Source organism: Vidua chalybeata, chromosome 8 (assembly GCF_026979565.1).
Source record: "Vidua chalybeata isolate OUT-0048 chromosome 8, bVidCha1 merged haplotype, whole genome shotgun sequence".
In the NCBI taxonomy this organism is placed as follows: Eukaryota; Metazoa; Chordata; class Aves; order Passeriformes; family Viduidae; genus Vidua; species Vidua chalybeata.
In genome coordinates, this window is record NC_071537.1 from 16,358,878 (window position 1) to 16,374,796 (window position 15,919).

General features: G+C 36.3%; 1 protein-coding gene across 1 annotated transcript in view; it reads left to right on the plus strand.

The window, feature by feature from the left end:
* PLCE1 (phospholipase C epsilon 1) overlaps positions 1–15,919 on the plus strand; it is a 112,050-nt gene that overhangs the window by 39,897 nt on the left and 56,234 nt on the right. The window lies entirely within an intron of this gene.

The window sequence follows — 15,919 nt, forward strand, 5'->3', positions numbered from 1 at the left end:
GGGTCCATCATCTTTGTAGTACTGGATCATTTCAAATAACATGGGTACTGTCTGTATGGAAAGTGCCTGTTGGGAAATGGATGTTGCGTACTAAACTTCCATGCTGATAGTCTTTGTATGTAATAATATCCTTAATGTGATTTAGTTTAGTCTATTTTGGAAGCTAAACAAAGCTTTATTGGTAGAAATTCTGTGCTTTAAAATATGGTTTTGTACAGAACAGTACTTACATTATCGATTAATTTTTAATTAATGTCTAGAATATTTCATAAGTTACTTAAGCATTTGGAGATTTGTCATCGTCTGATAAACCATAACAAAAGGATGTAGTATCTCAGTCATAGCATGGTAGAAGTGATGCATGTGGATATTATGGCTTGCCCAAAATTTTACAGAAATATGACAAAATAAGTGCAAAATAAGTACAGTTCCTTAACTAACACAGATACTGACATGATTTTTAACAAATAATGGTATCGTTTATGCTCATATGTGGCTGTCTCATTTTTATCCCAAAAAATGGCCCTTTCTTGTTTTAATTTTTTTCTCTATGTGAATCAAAAGGCAGAGAGAGGCACTAAAGTATTCTAAGAATAACGGGTATAGGTGGCAAACTTGTAGCATGTGAATGAATTTCAGTAGTACCTTGAGCAGCATTACTAAGCTTCACGTACTGTCATTGTCTGTGAGAAACAGATATGTACAGTATAGTGCCCAATTTTGGTAGGGTTTTCCATTTTATTTTGTTTGGTTTTTATTTGTTCTGGGGAGATGAGTGCTTTAGAAAAATAAACAGGGACAGTCCTGCAACAGTTTGGAAAACAAGATTAAAAGGACTCAGCCATGTGCTTCAGAGCTGAGTTCTGAAACTGAAGCAGCAGCAATAGTTAGCTCAGGCTCACCAAGCTGCTGATAGACTACATCTTTTTATGGAGCCTGAGCTAGTGAGTGCACTTGTGTGCTCTGTGTACTCCATGTACCAGCACACTTTGCACTAGTTTGGGGGTATCTATGGTGACAGTATTACGTGGTGTATGTTGTTGGATTCTGAGCTAAAGGATGTAAGACATTAAAAAAAATGCCAAGAATTTGAACTCAGTTTGCAATTCCACTGCTAGCCTGTGTAGATAGTAGAGACTGGATTTACTGTAGTGGCCTAGGCATGATTTACTGGGTTGGTCTCTGGTGAGGAAGAGGTGTGCTGCAGCTTCAGGATACTGAAATTTTGTGGATGTGGAAGCTTCCTGTTCATTTATATTGTGATAATGTATTATATCTGAGAAATTATTAGAGTCCTCTCTAAAACATCCATAGAGAGTGTTACCTGGTGATGTACCAAGTCATTTGCATTAGCAAGGAACCCAACTGTATTCTGAATTCAGAGCTCTGGTCATGATTCATGGGTGTGCCTTTTAAGAAATTGTCCTGTCTGTGCAGACTGATGAGAAGGTTATTTTCATCTATCCAGCATCCTCTATATGGCTGGATTTAACCTCAATAAGCTAACCTCATCTAAACCTGAGAAATTTTAATTCCCATCAACGCTTCACTCAGTAGTTGGTTGGAGGCATCGAAAAGGGAATATATTGATCCTATTGTGGTTTAATAGCTGCTGTTGTTTAACCCTGGTAAGTAGCACCTTTCTTCCACTCAATCCCCTAGAATGAGATGGAAAGAAGAGTAACAGTGCAAAAATTCATTGAAAAATTCAATTGAAGAGAGTTTAATAGATAAAGTAAAAGCTGTGTGTGCAAGCAAAGCAAAATAAAGAAGTAATTCAAAATCTGCAGTCAGCAGGCAGGTGTTCAGCCCTTTCCATGAAAGTAGGGCTCTGTCACATATAATGACTTCTTGGGAAGACACACACTGTAACTCGAAATCAGTTGTCAACTGAAGAGTAAATATTACTGCACTTCACATGATTTTCAAGACAGTTCTTAAAAAGCTTCCAAAGCAGAAGTAAATTTGTTTAATAGAACCAATCTATAACATGAAGTCTTGAAAAGGTCTCAAGAGCTGTTGAGTTTGTTTTTGTAAAACCTTTTCTGGACTAGACAGCATTCCACTACTTTCAAAATGTTTGCAGGTTTTGGAGACAAAGTTCAGCACTCCCTTGCAGAGTGTGTTTAAAGAGGAGGCCATTACTTTAATGGGGAATGCCTTAATGATTCAAAAGGAAGACTTCTCAAAAAATTAATACTCTCTTTAGTTAGGGCTTTAGTGTAATATCTGCCCAGGAAATAGGGATCCTGCAAACAGCAAGTCCCTAATACTGCGATAACCTCCTGGGTTTGTGTCTCCCTAGCACCAAGCACTTTGTCAGTTCTTTGTCTTAGTCCTAAGTGACCTGAGCAATGAACCTTGTAGTCACAAGCAGTCCAACTCCAGGGAGTACTTTCTAAGGTTTTGCTTGGTAGCTAAGGACCTTAAATGCTCCAAATCCCCAGGGCTGCGATGGTTTTGTGGGCAGATCAGCCAGTGTTGTTAGTTCCACAGAAGGCTTCCAAACATACCAGACCTTCTAAGCCAGAATTCCCAGTCACGTGGATCTGAGAGTTTTCAAAAACTCAAGTAGGGCCTGCTGTGTAGGAGAGTCATTGTCTCGGGCCTGGAGCAGGGCGCCTGCAAGCCCCACTCTCAGATGGCTCCCGGGGCTCTCAGGCTCCCGACTGAGGGGCTGCACTCTGGTCCTGGTAGCACAGGGACAGTCTGAGACTGGGCTCCCGGGAACCACAGATGCCTGGAGTTCCCACAGCTGGTCAGTGACATTCACATCCTTGTCAGCATCTTTGTTGCTACAGAGAACATAATTTTCACATATGAACACTGAAGACATTTAGGCTGCACTGTTTTAGTACCTCTGTATGTAACTCAGAATTTTTGGTTAGTAAAAATTTAAGTGTGTCTTTCAATGGGATTTGGATTGAAGCCAGTTTTTTTTTCCTGTAGAAAGGAAATCCTGCTTCTCAGCCTGTTCTGTTTCTTACAAATTGATTGTTACAGAAATTTGCTCATAGTTGTGATTGGGCCAGAACTTTCACTGGAATAATATTTGAAGGGCCAGTCATTGTCATAGCTCATATGGTGTTGACATTTTTATGCAGAAAGTGAAAAAAGTTGTGTCTTTCTTAAAAAGGGAACTAGAGTATGTGAAAATGTTTGTACTCTACATTTGATAGAGTTATCATTTGAAAGAAACATGTACTCTTCCCCCCCACACCAATTTTGTTCTGTTTGTAATCTAAGATAAAGGGAAAGTTAGAAAGAGGTGGCTGAAGATGAAGCAGACTGCAAACATTTTGTATCAGTATTCTTTTCACTTTAGCATCTTCTAAAATGGGTAAGTCTGATGCCACTCTCTATGATATAAATCAGACTATATCTTCTAGAGAAAGCTCAACAGGACTTGTTAGACAGACAATAGCAGGTTTTGACCAAGAACATAAGGAAAGTAATTTGTCATGAATGTGGAGGCAGACTGCACTGATCTTAAGAAAACCTGCTTCATTCATCCCACAGGATTTAGTGATTGCCCTTTTTTTGTAATCAGACTTTCCCATCTGCAAGACTACACAGCAAACAGGTGCCCAAGTCTCCGTGGCTTTTCCCACTGCTGTTTCTTGTACCCTTTGCACAAAGAGTATTGTTACAATATTGGGAAAATTCCAGGATACCTGAAGTTGGGGCAGTTGTCTGATAGCTCTATGTCAGAGTCATGGGTGATAACAAGCTTGATGTACATAGATTTAGAAAGGCCAGCATAATTTAGCTGGTGGGTTGTGTGTGTGTGTTTGTGTATGTTTGTGCCCAAAGGTTAAGACCACATAGAATGAGAGATAAAGCCAAATGAGCTGAAATTAAGGCCTGAAAAGACAAAATGTGTCTTAGGCTGACAGTCTATGGTGAGATGCATCAGGCAATGCACTGTAGGAGAGGAAATCAGATACTGGAGACAGGTCAGTCTGTATGTAGATAATGTGGCCTAAGGCAAGGGTGTGAGTCAGGAAACAAGGATTTCATGCCTGCTGTGTTGCCTCCAGGATGTAGGTCAGGAATAGCAGGAACAAGTGCAGGTCATCTGGTTAGGAACAGAAAGAAGAGTGACATGGCAGGAAGCACAGATCAAGGCTGAGACATCAGGAAGGAGGAGAAAGATTTTGGAAGACAGCTGTAAGTCTAGGGACACGTGGGACTGTCTGGAGCTGGCTACAATGATTGTCCCTGCAAACTGGCAGAAGGGAAAGATCACTGAGGTCAGTCTTCTGGACCTGTCACCCTCTGTCCAGACCTAGTTGCAGCCAGATTGGGATGCAATCAAAGGGACACACAAAGGGTGGTGGGAGAAGGACTTAACTAGGATCTTTGACAACATTAATTTAACAAAAACTTCCTTCAATCCAACCTGTTTCATATATTATAGGCACAAAGATTTAAGTTCTGCCAGCATAGCTTGTCTTATCATTACAGTCCTCTTTCCAGGGTCAGTAAAGGCATATTACTGCAAAATAGACACATCATTAAACCAGGCAGAAGATTGAAGTTAACCAGTGTAAGTAATCTTATTAAAAGAATTTAAAATATTTTCATCTGTAAAATTGCACCTTTGGATGTAATAGGTGTCATACTCCTAGTACATGTCTGTATGGATCTGGATATCCTAACCTGTGTGCAGGGTTAAGCCATTAAGAAACAACTGAGTTTCAGCTGATTTTACATAGATTTTGGTTCCAGTAATACTGTGTGACAGTTTGGCTATGCTGTTGATCCTTTAACCTGTGTATCTGAGTCTCAGCTTATAGCAATGTTTTTGTTGGGAGTCTATAGCTGTTATGTCTGCCAAAAGAAAAAAAAAAAGTTGAAATACATAGAATGAATCTGTGTTGTTAGTGGTTTGTTGTGAGGAAGGTAAGGAAGAACATGCTGATGTCTGTGGATGAAGGCTCAGAGAGCAGAAGTTAGTTGAAAGTGATGCTAGTTTTAAAATCAAATTTATTATTTTTTAATGACAGCTACTCTTTGGAACAAAATGAAAAGGGATTCTGAGTGCAGATAGTTAATCCTGAACTAAGTGCTTATTATTGTTTATTATTTCAAAGGTCTGAACATTTGTTTGAATGGACCTTGTAAAAGTAGTGTCCATGGGAACTTTTAAAGTGTAGAATGGAACTTTTTTGGTATGTTTATGCTAGCATGTCAATCACAAGCAGAAAACCCCAAGGACTCAAGGAACAAGATGACTCAAAAATCATCTCTTGAAGCTTTGGTTTTAGGAAACAAACTAGGAGACAGAATTCAGTTTTGTAGGATAATGCTGTTTTATTTCTCTCCAGATGGAATTTTTTTGCTAAATTCTAATAATGTACAGTTTACTTAGCAGATCAAAGACATTCAGATTTTTTACTTTGGACTTTCAGATATTTGCTTTTATAACTAGTGAAAAATACTTTAGTATTGACCCTATAATGATGAGAAATGCTTCATTTGATGGTTAATTTTATATATTTGTAGTAAGATTGCATTAAAAATTTATATTTATAAATAAAATTAATTTTAAAGTTTTCTGTTGCATCTCCATGGGCATCCTTATCTTGTCATGTATAACATGATTTTTTTGAAAATCTAAGTGTCCTAGTTTACATCTGGAAGTTGGAAACAACATTAAATTGTCATTCTTCCAATTAAGAAAGAATATGCTTGTGTTGTCAATGAAAAAATAATGGTGTGTTGGCCAGGTCCCATGGTCGTTCCTTCAGTAGAGATTTTTCAGACAAGACATATATTCAGCATATAAACAAAGTGTCTCTGAGTGTACTGCTCGCATTCCAGCTCTGCACAGACTTCTCTCAGACTTCCTGGGGAAATGGAGAAAGCTTTCTTGTGGCAGCATATTGGTTTTCAGTCTTGTGTACTCTAGCAAATTTCATAACTAACTTTTCAGTGATGTAGTCCTGCTGCTTGTAAAAGTGGCGTAAACTCTGTGTCGACACGGGTAAGGTTAGAATGACGAAAAGAATTGATAAAAGTGCCCAAGCCAGATACTGATTATGGGATGAAGGCAGGGGTTTGGTTTCTACTTAATTTCTGAACACAGATGCAATATGAAGGCTATACTGTCTTTTTAATTCCCCCTATTTGTAATTTCTTCAAGGTTAATCACATTTCTGGAAGCCTCAGGGAGGTTTTCCTCTACTTTGCCTCTCAAAGAAACTTTTTTGGATGGTTGCCTAAGTCATAGCCCTTGGTCCCATTAAAGTTAATGCTATTGCCTTTTACTAGAGTTGTTAGTGCAGAGAGCATAATAGCTGTAAAGGTAAGGCATTTGCTAACAAAGGAACACACATTGTGGTTTTTGTAGGGCTTCAGATGAAGTTTCCTAAAACAAAAGTAATTCCATTTATTACTTTTGGCCTGTTTAAACAACATTGATATAAATATAACTTGTACAAAAGCCTGAGTGTAGGGTAACTTATTTCTTAATATATTTAAAGACAAAAATCCAGCAGAATTAAAATCATTCTTGTTTATATCTCGGCTGTCAAAATCAAATGCTTTTAGTCTTAGCAGGATGTATGCTCATCCTTAATTTCTAAACTTCCTTCCATTTGAATCTTAGTGTTTCAGCTTTTATCTGGGGAGGTGGGAAACCTGACCTTTCAGTGAGCCAGCCAAATGCATGTCTTCTTCATGGCTTACACAAGGCATGTCAGTTATGCATTTTGCCACAGTTTGTAGCTTTAAACTGAGCAGCTGTTGCCTCACTGTTAGTTTGGACAAGTGCAGCGTGGAGACTTTTTGTGGCACTGAAGTACCTGCTCTTCTGGCATTTTAGGAGGAATCTAAGATTCAATGGAAGGCACATTTGCTGGTAAGATTTGCCCTTCTGTGTAGTACCCAGTTCTGATTACATACAGGGAGTTAAAGTGATAGTTTTATTTCCAGAGAAGGAAATTGGGTGACGGTTTTCTAATCTTAGTTTAGACCTATAATGGCTGCATTTAATAATAGTGCTGTAAGGACACAAAACTGTTTCTAGGTGGAAAATGAAGTAAGGATTTAATATAAGGAATATGAAATAATGTCTTAACTGTGTATTTTGTATTTCAGCTTGTTTGAAATGGAATGCAGTATTTCAAGTAATTTAGGAAAATTGCTTTGCATTTATTTGGTTAACATTGCAACTATTTCAATATTAAATTATGTTGTGGGACATTCCTTTGTTTCTTATTCTACAAAAAACAAGGGTCTGTTACAAAATTGCTGGACAAAATACGAATTTCAGTACTTTAAAAAGTACTAGAACAAGGTAAGTATTTTTTCCTAACGTATATAAATTACTCAAACATTACAAACTCATAACATATTTTTGAATGTAAATGCACTTCTGTTTTTTCTTTAGTGAGCTTTTCTTCCTGTATCTTCAGTATACAAGTTTATAACTTGCAACCAGTTTTTGTCTTGTGGTTGCTTGAGGGAGTTTACTTTTTTTTCCTTTCTGAATGACATATATGCACAGTAGCACATAAAAGCAGTGTTTTGCTCCTAACTGGTCATAAAGAAACACCTCCATTTGCATGTTTTTTTTTTTAAGTGGCATTTGTAACCTGAATGAAGGTTCATAATATTTTACTCTGTGAAAGGAATGTTCTTTATGTACTAACTCTCCCATTTCCCTAATCTGGCTGTTAGCTAAAGGCTATGACAAGCATTCACCATTCAAAGTGATAGTGCCCCATTGCAATAGGAAGGTTGCCTCGGTTGTCAACACCGTTATTCTCACCTCAGTGATTTAGACAGCACAGAAAAAAAGCACCCTGTATCAAGTGTATTAATTGCAAAACAGTGGTGTTTTTGATGTGTCTATTCAGTCAGTGAGAGCAAATCTGAGATAACTAGAAGTATTACAAGAATGGGAGTGAAATTAATTTTAGTTAATTGCAACTCAGACCCTTCCTTTTGGCTGTTTTGTAATGCTTTTAGCTTTGATTTGAGGTGGAATGGTTTAAGCATTTTTCTAAAAAATTAAGCCGATATGAGGATTTTTCTTAGGGCATAATTGGTTTAGCTTTTATTTAAGAAGATTCATAGACAACATCGTTTTTGAATGTTTAAGTATTTGCTTTTGAAATACTAGTTATGTATTGTTTATGTATATACATAACTAGTTATATGTGTTAATGTATATAAAAGCATTACTACATATTTTAGTAATTCTGAAATAAGTCATTTGCCAGGAAGATTTATCAAGTGCAAATTGAAAATGTTTCAAAGCAACAGTAGAAGAACTAGAATAAAATTTGATGCTAAAAGTACCTTTATTTTTTTTTTCTTGAGCTTAATTTTAAGGGCTTTGCACAACTCTACAGTAATTATATATTTTTGTCTACATTTCCCATGGACTTAGTGCAACAGATTTCATGCACACTTTCAGCTTTCTTTGTAAGTGTTGAGATCTTCTAGGAAAGGGGTAGATCTGATGCTGTTGCATTAGCTCTCCTCCCTTTGCCCCTATCCACAGGCTGGAGTGGTGTCTCCTATGAGCATTTTTCTTTGAGGGGGGAAAAAGAATTCTCAATCTGGAAAAACTATTGTTTCAAATACCTTTTATTATGTTACTGTTAGCTTTAGAGAACATTTGATCTGGAGTTGTTCACCTGTATTTGCTTGTTGCAATTTAAATTGCAAAGCTCCACAGAGAAACACAGCAAAATGGTCCTGTGGAGGGCCAGGAGTTGGGCTGGATGATTCTTGTGGTCCTTTCCAACTCAGCATGTTCTGTGATTCTGTGAAAAATCTCTTTAACCTTGCCTTTTAAAATATTGCCTTTTAAAAGCAGAGGAGTTATTGAAGTATCATAAATATGCATAACTTATTCTAAAAATACAATTTTTTCAAATAAAGTGCTCTTCCTATTAATTTCTAGAAGTTTCAAGTTGGAATTCAGAAGAATTCAGATTGGAAATGTCATTAATCTTTGGGACTTGATTCTGAAAATAGCTATACCTAAAAAGAATACTTTTGTGATATTTGCTTAGAAGAGTTAGTTCTGTTCTTGTGTTGGTGTAGGCATTTGGCTGATAAAATGCAATTAACATTTTAGGAACTTATTTGTGGTATCATACTTTAAAGCACCATGAAATCATTTTGTTATTATTTAAGTTGAAATGTCTTAAATTTGAAAAAAAATGAACCTTAGAATTAGAATTTTCTTCTAGGCTTTAGGTGTTCATAATATGCAATTGCCATAAAGTAGAGGGAATCAAATTAAATCATATAGTTCATGTCTACCTCATAGGTACAGTATTTGAATATAAAACCTTCTAATAGCTACCAACAAAACCTTTAAACATGTATTGAGCACAAAAAAGAAGAGATGCTTCAGGTACTGGTTGTCTTGAAGATGGTGATAGCATTTGCATACAAAGTCAGTGTTTGGGAGAGAAGTCTTCAGGTATTTTCCATAACCATATATAGAATGAATTTCTCTAAAAAAGACATCAAGAGGAAAAATGAGAATATATTTCAAATTCTTGTTTGCAGAAATAGAACTAGAACTGTGTCAGTTAGTAGCTTTAATTTGGGTAGCAAATAATTTGGGTAATTTGTAGCAATAATTTGGGTTGGAACGGACTGTGCTGGTCTTAAAGACAAATGTGCTTTATTTTTCCAGTTGTTTTGTTTTCTTGCTATATAAACAATATTGTTGACACAGTTGGCCCTAACTCCATTTAAAACCTTAACTGCAGTACAGGTAGGAGTAGCACCACAAAGAAGGAAGAGGAGTGTTAATTTTTGCTATGTACTTTTACAGAAGGAATTAATTGCATTTGAAGTCTTCAGGTTAAGAGAGATTTCTTAAAATCTGAGGAAGGTACTAGTTTTGAGTTTGTTTTCAAATGGTAAAATCACTGGCTTTGAAAGTTTTCCTGTTAGGAAAGGACTGCAAATGTCCTTTTTAGAATAATCTGCTAAAGCTTAGTGACAAAGACACAATTCATTAAGGAGTCTTGTGACTGTTTAGAACAGCTTTTATGTAGCAAGTGTATTAATCCTGTGAAAGCCAAATGTAATAAATACTTTCCTTTTTTTACAAGATAGCTACTTCCAGCAGTATAATACATGGAGCTATATACTCTGTTTGCTTGAACACAATCTTTTATAAATGTATCTTTTTAAATTTACCTTATGATGCCCAAATGACATAAACTAAACAAAAACAATTACAGAAAATAGTTGCTTATATAGTTGCTTATAGCAGGGTTTAGTCTAAACAGAACTGTATCAATTTCCTAGTGAAGTTGTAGGAAAGCTTGCAAGGATAAATAAGTACTTAGAGCATTTATATTGAGGTAGGAAGAAGTCATATTGTGGCAAGTCATAGATGTTGAGATTGTTTAGATCTCTATTATGAAGTTAAGGTTGATGTAATACTTTGTGTAGTCTATTGTTTTACTGCTTCTGGCTTCCAGACATGTGCCTGCCCTGTTCTCTGCTGTCTGCTGTATTCCACTAATCCCTCTCTGGCTTAAACTCCTGTGTCGTAGAGCAGATTTCAGTTCTAAGGCTAAATCACGCAGACTCCTCCACTCTTTAATTTAAAAACATACAGAAGAAAGAATTGAAAGCTTTGCAGCTTTGACTTTTTGGCAGTTCTTATTATTGTAATGAGTTTTTTTTCATTAAGCTACATAATATTTTTGCTATCTCAGTATTACAGATCCTTTCTTGGACTTCAGAGTTGTATTAAGCATATCAGCATTTCCACTGGCCATGTCTGTACTGCATAGCAGTCATGGTTCTCTGTGAAGTGGTGAGCCCACGATGCCATTGGTCCTTCAGTCCTTGGTATAGCCACTGAAAGTATGTGACTGTGCATTTGATGTGTTCTGTATGTCTGTGAAAGGACTTTGATTATATTGACCCGAGTTTTGCTGTGTGTTTCTCTTTTCCGTCTTAAAATGCCTTTCAGCATCCTTTGAGTTGTGCTTCTGGCACAGCCTTTGTGATTCCAGAAACCTTGCTAAGAATAGCTGGCTAGTAGCAATACTTTCTTAAAAGAAAAACTGGCATGATATAATACTTACATAACATCATGAACGTGACTTACTATGATGGGAAGTTGTAAATTCATGGTAATCCCTTATAAAAACAGCGTATAAATTTTCCTTAGCTTCCCATCAGCTTCCTCATGAGAAAAATCAGCTTGTTAAGGATGCAGGCTGTTACAATCCTTTTGAAAATTTTCTGGTAATTGGCATCATTAGATGTTTGCATTGAAAGATACCTTTCAAAATGACCTTTTAAAATTTGGAAATTGCATTCTAGAGTAAGGAATAGCTTCTTTCATTTAATTCTGTAAACTCATTACAGAATCTTCTTCTTCACTCAGTAAATTTAGCAATGGTAATTGGACTTTGCAAAACAGGTATTGTACTACACTGGAAACTAGCATTCAAATTGCAAATAAGGAAAAAATGTGAGACTAAGAGGATTCCTGCTGTTCTAGGTAGAGAGATTGGTTTCACTCTTCCTGAATTACAAGAGGAAGTAGTTCACAGAAGAAAAGAGCTGAATTACTTCCCTTCTGAGGAAAAAAAAAATACCAACAACAGTATGGCAATAATTTTATTTTATTCCTCTGATTCCTCTGTAGTTACAGACTTCCCTTTTTTCAGGCTGGCTTCCTCAGTTGTATTTTAACCCTACAGGAAAAATGCTAATTTGACATATTGTACATTTACAATACATATTCACCAATGAGCTTGAGAAAAGACTGTGTCTGGGGGAAGAGAAAAATAATATAAACTAATCCACACTAAAATAAACAATAAACATGTAATAGGAAAGCCATCTGTGTTTTGCCTGCATGGACCCCTTTGCATGTTGTGCATTATAGTTTCTATCCATGAAGCCCTTTACAGGTAAATTTGACTACCTGCACTGGCAGACTCTTCTAGATGTTCCAACAGCTTTCATCTGCTGTGTGTCTCCTACTGCTTGTTTCTTTGATATTACAGAATCTATGTGGAAGAAACATCTTAATGATACTATGATTTTTTTCCCCTTCCTTTAAATTATTTGTTCAGTAACATACCTTTTTTCCTGAGAGCACTCAACCCAGGGTACTTAACCCATAATACTGTATTTCTCAGAAATGGCTATTAATACTAGCTTTGAAGATAGTCCACTTTTAATTCCAACCACAAGGAAAAATGTAAATAATATGTAGAATACAGTAGTCGAGAATAGTTAAGTTGGAAGGGATCTACAGATTGTCTACTCAAACTGCATAGTTAGTCTTAATTATTTTGGTCTAAAACGTAGGAGACTGTGCTTGTTTTTATCTTGGTGTGCACATAAGACAAGGGCATGAGCTGTGATTTTACGTCTGTGTTTCTGTGCAGTGTGAACAGGACACAATCCAAATGATACTTTGTAGGCAGACACCTAAGGAGGAGTAGCACAGCTCTGGCTGTGTTGGGGTAGAGTGGAGGTACCTGACCCCCAGGACAGTGCTCTGCAGGACATGTGAGAAGAGCTGTGGATTTGCTGCACAGCATTCCCAGTGGCTGCTGCTTACTGACTGGGTCATCATCAGTTAATGACATATTCATTTTCACATCTTAAACATCTCCCTCTCTTTTTGACCAGTTTCAGTGAATACTTTTTTTGTATGTCTTAAAATACTTTCAAGCCATTTCTTTAATAATGAAGTGCGAGTGCTGAATGGTTGTGAATTTTGAGTATTAGCTTTGCCCTTCACCCTGTTATATAATCCATCAATTTATTTCCAGTTCATAATTTTTCTCCATTTTTGGCATTTTTTTCAATTAGTGTCCTTGGTTCACTCATTTATTCTTGTGTGACAGAATCTTTTCATATTTTCCTCTACATTGTGAATTTTGAACTAGGAGGTAGAATTACTGCAGTATTTCTTTCTAGCAGCATAGAACTCACTGTTCTTATTAACTCTTTGTTAAGTATCTTTATAAATGATGGTACTGTCTTTAACAGCACTTTGAAAGGCCATATTGTTCTTATTAGGTTCTTCCTGCTGTACATTGCTGACACAAAACTATTGGAATAGTTTTGCGGTGTTCCATTACAAGTTTTTGACTAATGCCTTAATAAATCCTGCAGTTTTCTCTGATGTGTCTTAGGGCATTTCTATGTGTATGTGTTTGTTTAAATACAGGTATATTTCCTGGATTTTGTTTTTTTTAGAAATCTAAAAATCTTGGATATCAAATTAAATTATAGCTGCTACAATAAATCTATTCACAAAATGTTCTCATTATCAGGGAATATTCAGAGCACACAGTAGAGTCAGTAATCGAATCCTCACCAAAACTAAGTGGCAAAGGAGTAGGTTCTGTAGGTGCTTCAGTTACGTAGAGGTTTAATTTATATTATTCAAAGTGTAATATAAATAAATGAAAAAGTTTCCTTAGCAGATCATACAGAGATATTTTGTACACAGGTGCACAATCAACATTATCTGCTGTTAGTGGTTCTATTCTCTATTGATTTTCTGTGAAATAGTTATGTGGAGGACAGGTCTCAAACAAACTAGTGTTAGATTCTGTTTAGGTAACTACTGAAAGCAGGCCAGAATGATGAAAACTCTGAACTGATTGAACATTTTTGAAGTGTGTTCCAGTCTTTTAAAATTCTTTTACTGCTAAGCTTCAGGGCTTAAATGGGGACCATCTAATCAAGTGTTGTTTTTACTGGATGTGGCTTGGATTAATTTTGTTCTAATAATCAGTAAGAATAATAACTAAAACACCTTATGCAGCAGATTTGCCTGCCCTTTGGTCTGTGTTGAAAATCTGGTAGCATGTCTCATGCACCGGATTGTCTTTCCTTTGAAGATGCAAAAGGCAAGAAAAATTAGTTGTAAGTGTTGTACACTTATCAGATATAATTAATTCTCATGTTATTCTTTGACATAATTAAAATTAAGTTCTCAGATTGGCATCTAGTGTTCATCTTGTATTGCTAACACCAATGGCAGTTTTAGTGTTTGCTTCACTTGGGATGACACTGAAGCCATAAGAAACATTCTTAACTGTTTTTACCTTGAATGAGTATATTTAATGATTGTTTTCCAAATTGAAACAGTTTTCATTTGGATAGTTATTTGAACTTGGACTTTCCTGTGCAGTATTTGGAAAACTGGACCAGATGAGAGCAGACTATTCCTCTTTCCCACCTATCCTTGAAGGGTCACTGTTGCATATAATCTGGTCTTCAGGATAAGACCAGAGTAAGGAAGATGATGCTTTGGGTCTTCAGGTCCAAAGTAAGACCAAAGTAAGGAAGATTATACATACAAAATGTATTTCTCAGGATCTTAAAGCCAAAAAAGAGATTTAATTTGTGCTTGTGGTAATTTTAAAAGGTTGTGTAGCAAGGTGCAAACTTCAACAGATCATTAATTAAATGCAGGGATTGCTGGTGTCAAAATCCAGTGTACTCAGGCTAGAAAGGAATGCCTCAAGGCTGAGGCTCTGAAACATTGAAAATGCCTGTTGCAGTTTTACAGGTACTTACATTATGTATGCTGTATTTTGCTGCAGCTACAATTCATATAGTTTTTGAAAATTAAAAAGTTCCTAAAACAGCAACAAAAAAGAAAATACAGAGAATCAGTATCATAAGCCCTTGCTTTAATGGGTACCTAGCTTTGTAGACACCTTTTTTTTAACATCCTTTTTTTCCATAGGTGTGTGTGTATACATTCTCAAATTACATTTTGTTTGCATTTTTTCCCATAGTCACTGATTTATAACAGTTCTTTCATTCTTAAAATTGAAAAGCTTCTGCATTACGTAAATGGAAAAAAAAATAGAAGTAAGATTAATTTTTACTGCCTTGACCAAAATACTCAAATATTGGAACTGGACTTGAGATTCTTGCACTCTGTCTAATCACTAGATATTTCTCCATTGCAGCATTAACTCAAAGTTGTATGCATTTTAATTTAATTTTGAGCAGCAGCTCCTGCTTTGACTTTAGACATGCTTTGTATCAGTTTTGGGAAGTGAGGTTAAACCTTGAGTTCTGCTTTAACTCAAGCAATAACAAGTTCATTTTGCAGTGAGAATTGTACAGTTCTTTTTCTACAACACTCTTTCCTTCCAAAGTAAATGAATAAACCTTCCCTTTTGACCATTTTGTTCTTATGGGCTGGAATTTATCTGGTAATTTACATGTACATTTGTTTAGCATTTGAACTTAACATTCCATATGCTATGCTGTATTTATATCCAGATTTTAAAAGGTCTTGAATACAGACACTGCACAGAGAACCCTCCTGCTGGTGTGTGTTGCTCAAGTCAAAATCCTGTCAGTCTACCACTGTGACAGCCTTTAGGAGAAACATTTATGAAATGTATGTGAAAGTGGAATATTTCTGAAATAATTTAGGAGTTTTGCAGAGGAGGGATTTTATTAGATGGGATTTCATTGCAGGAACAAAATGAAAAACCCAAACCCACTTGAATAGCAAGTGTGATGGTGTTATAATAACCTCTTTCCAGCCTTTTCACATATCTGTTACACTGTGATATAAAGGTCTAGATTTAGAAGATCATTCATTATAGCCCAGAATCCCTTCATCCAGCCTTCCTGGTGATAGTTGCCTCTGAAGCAATGAAATCTTGTGTCTGGTCTTGCACAGTGCATGCTGCAGCATGCCACAGCAAGACAGAGGGCACGTTGGTATCAAATAGCTTTTGAGAACTAATTTTCAACCAGTCAACCAGACATTCACAGTCTATCTACCAAATTATAATTAAACCTTCTTTTGGCAGGTGTTCTGAAATCAGGATATAGTCTCATAAGTTACAGCAGTAAGTGAAGGTCCCCTAAAATAGCAGGTCTCAGGTGGCCCATTGCCATACATGTAGACTGGAAG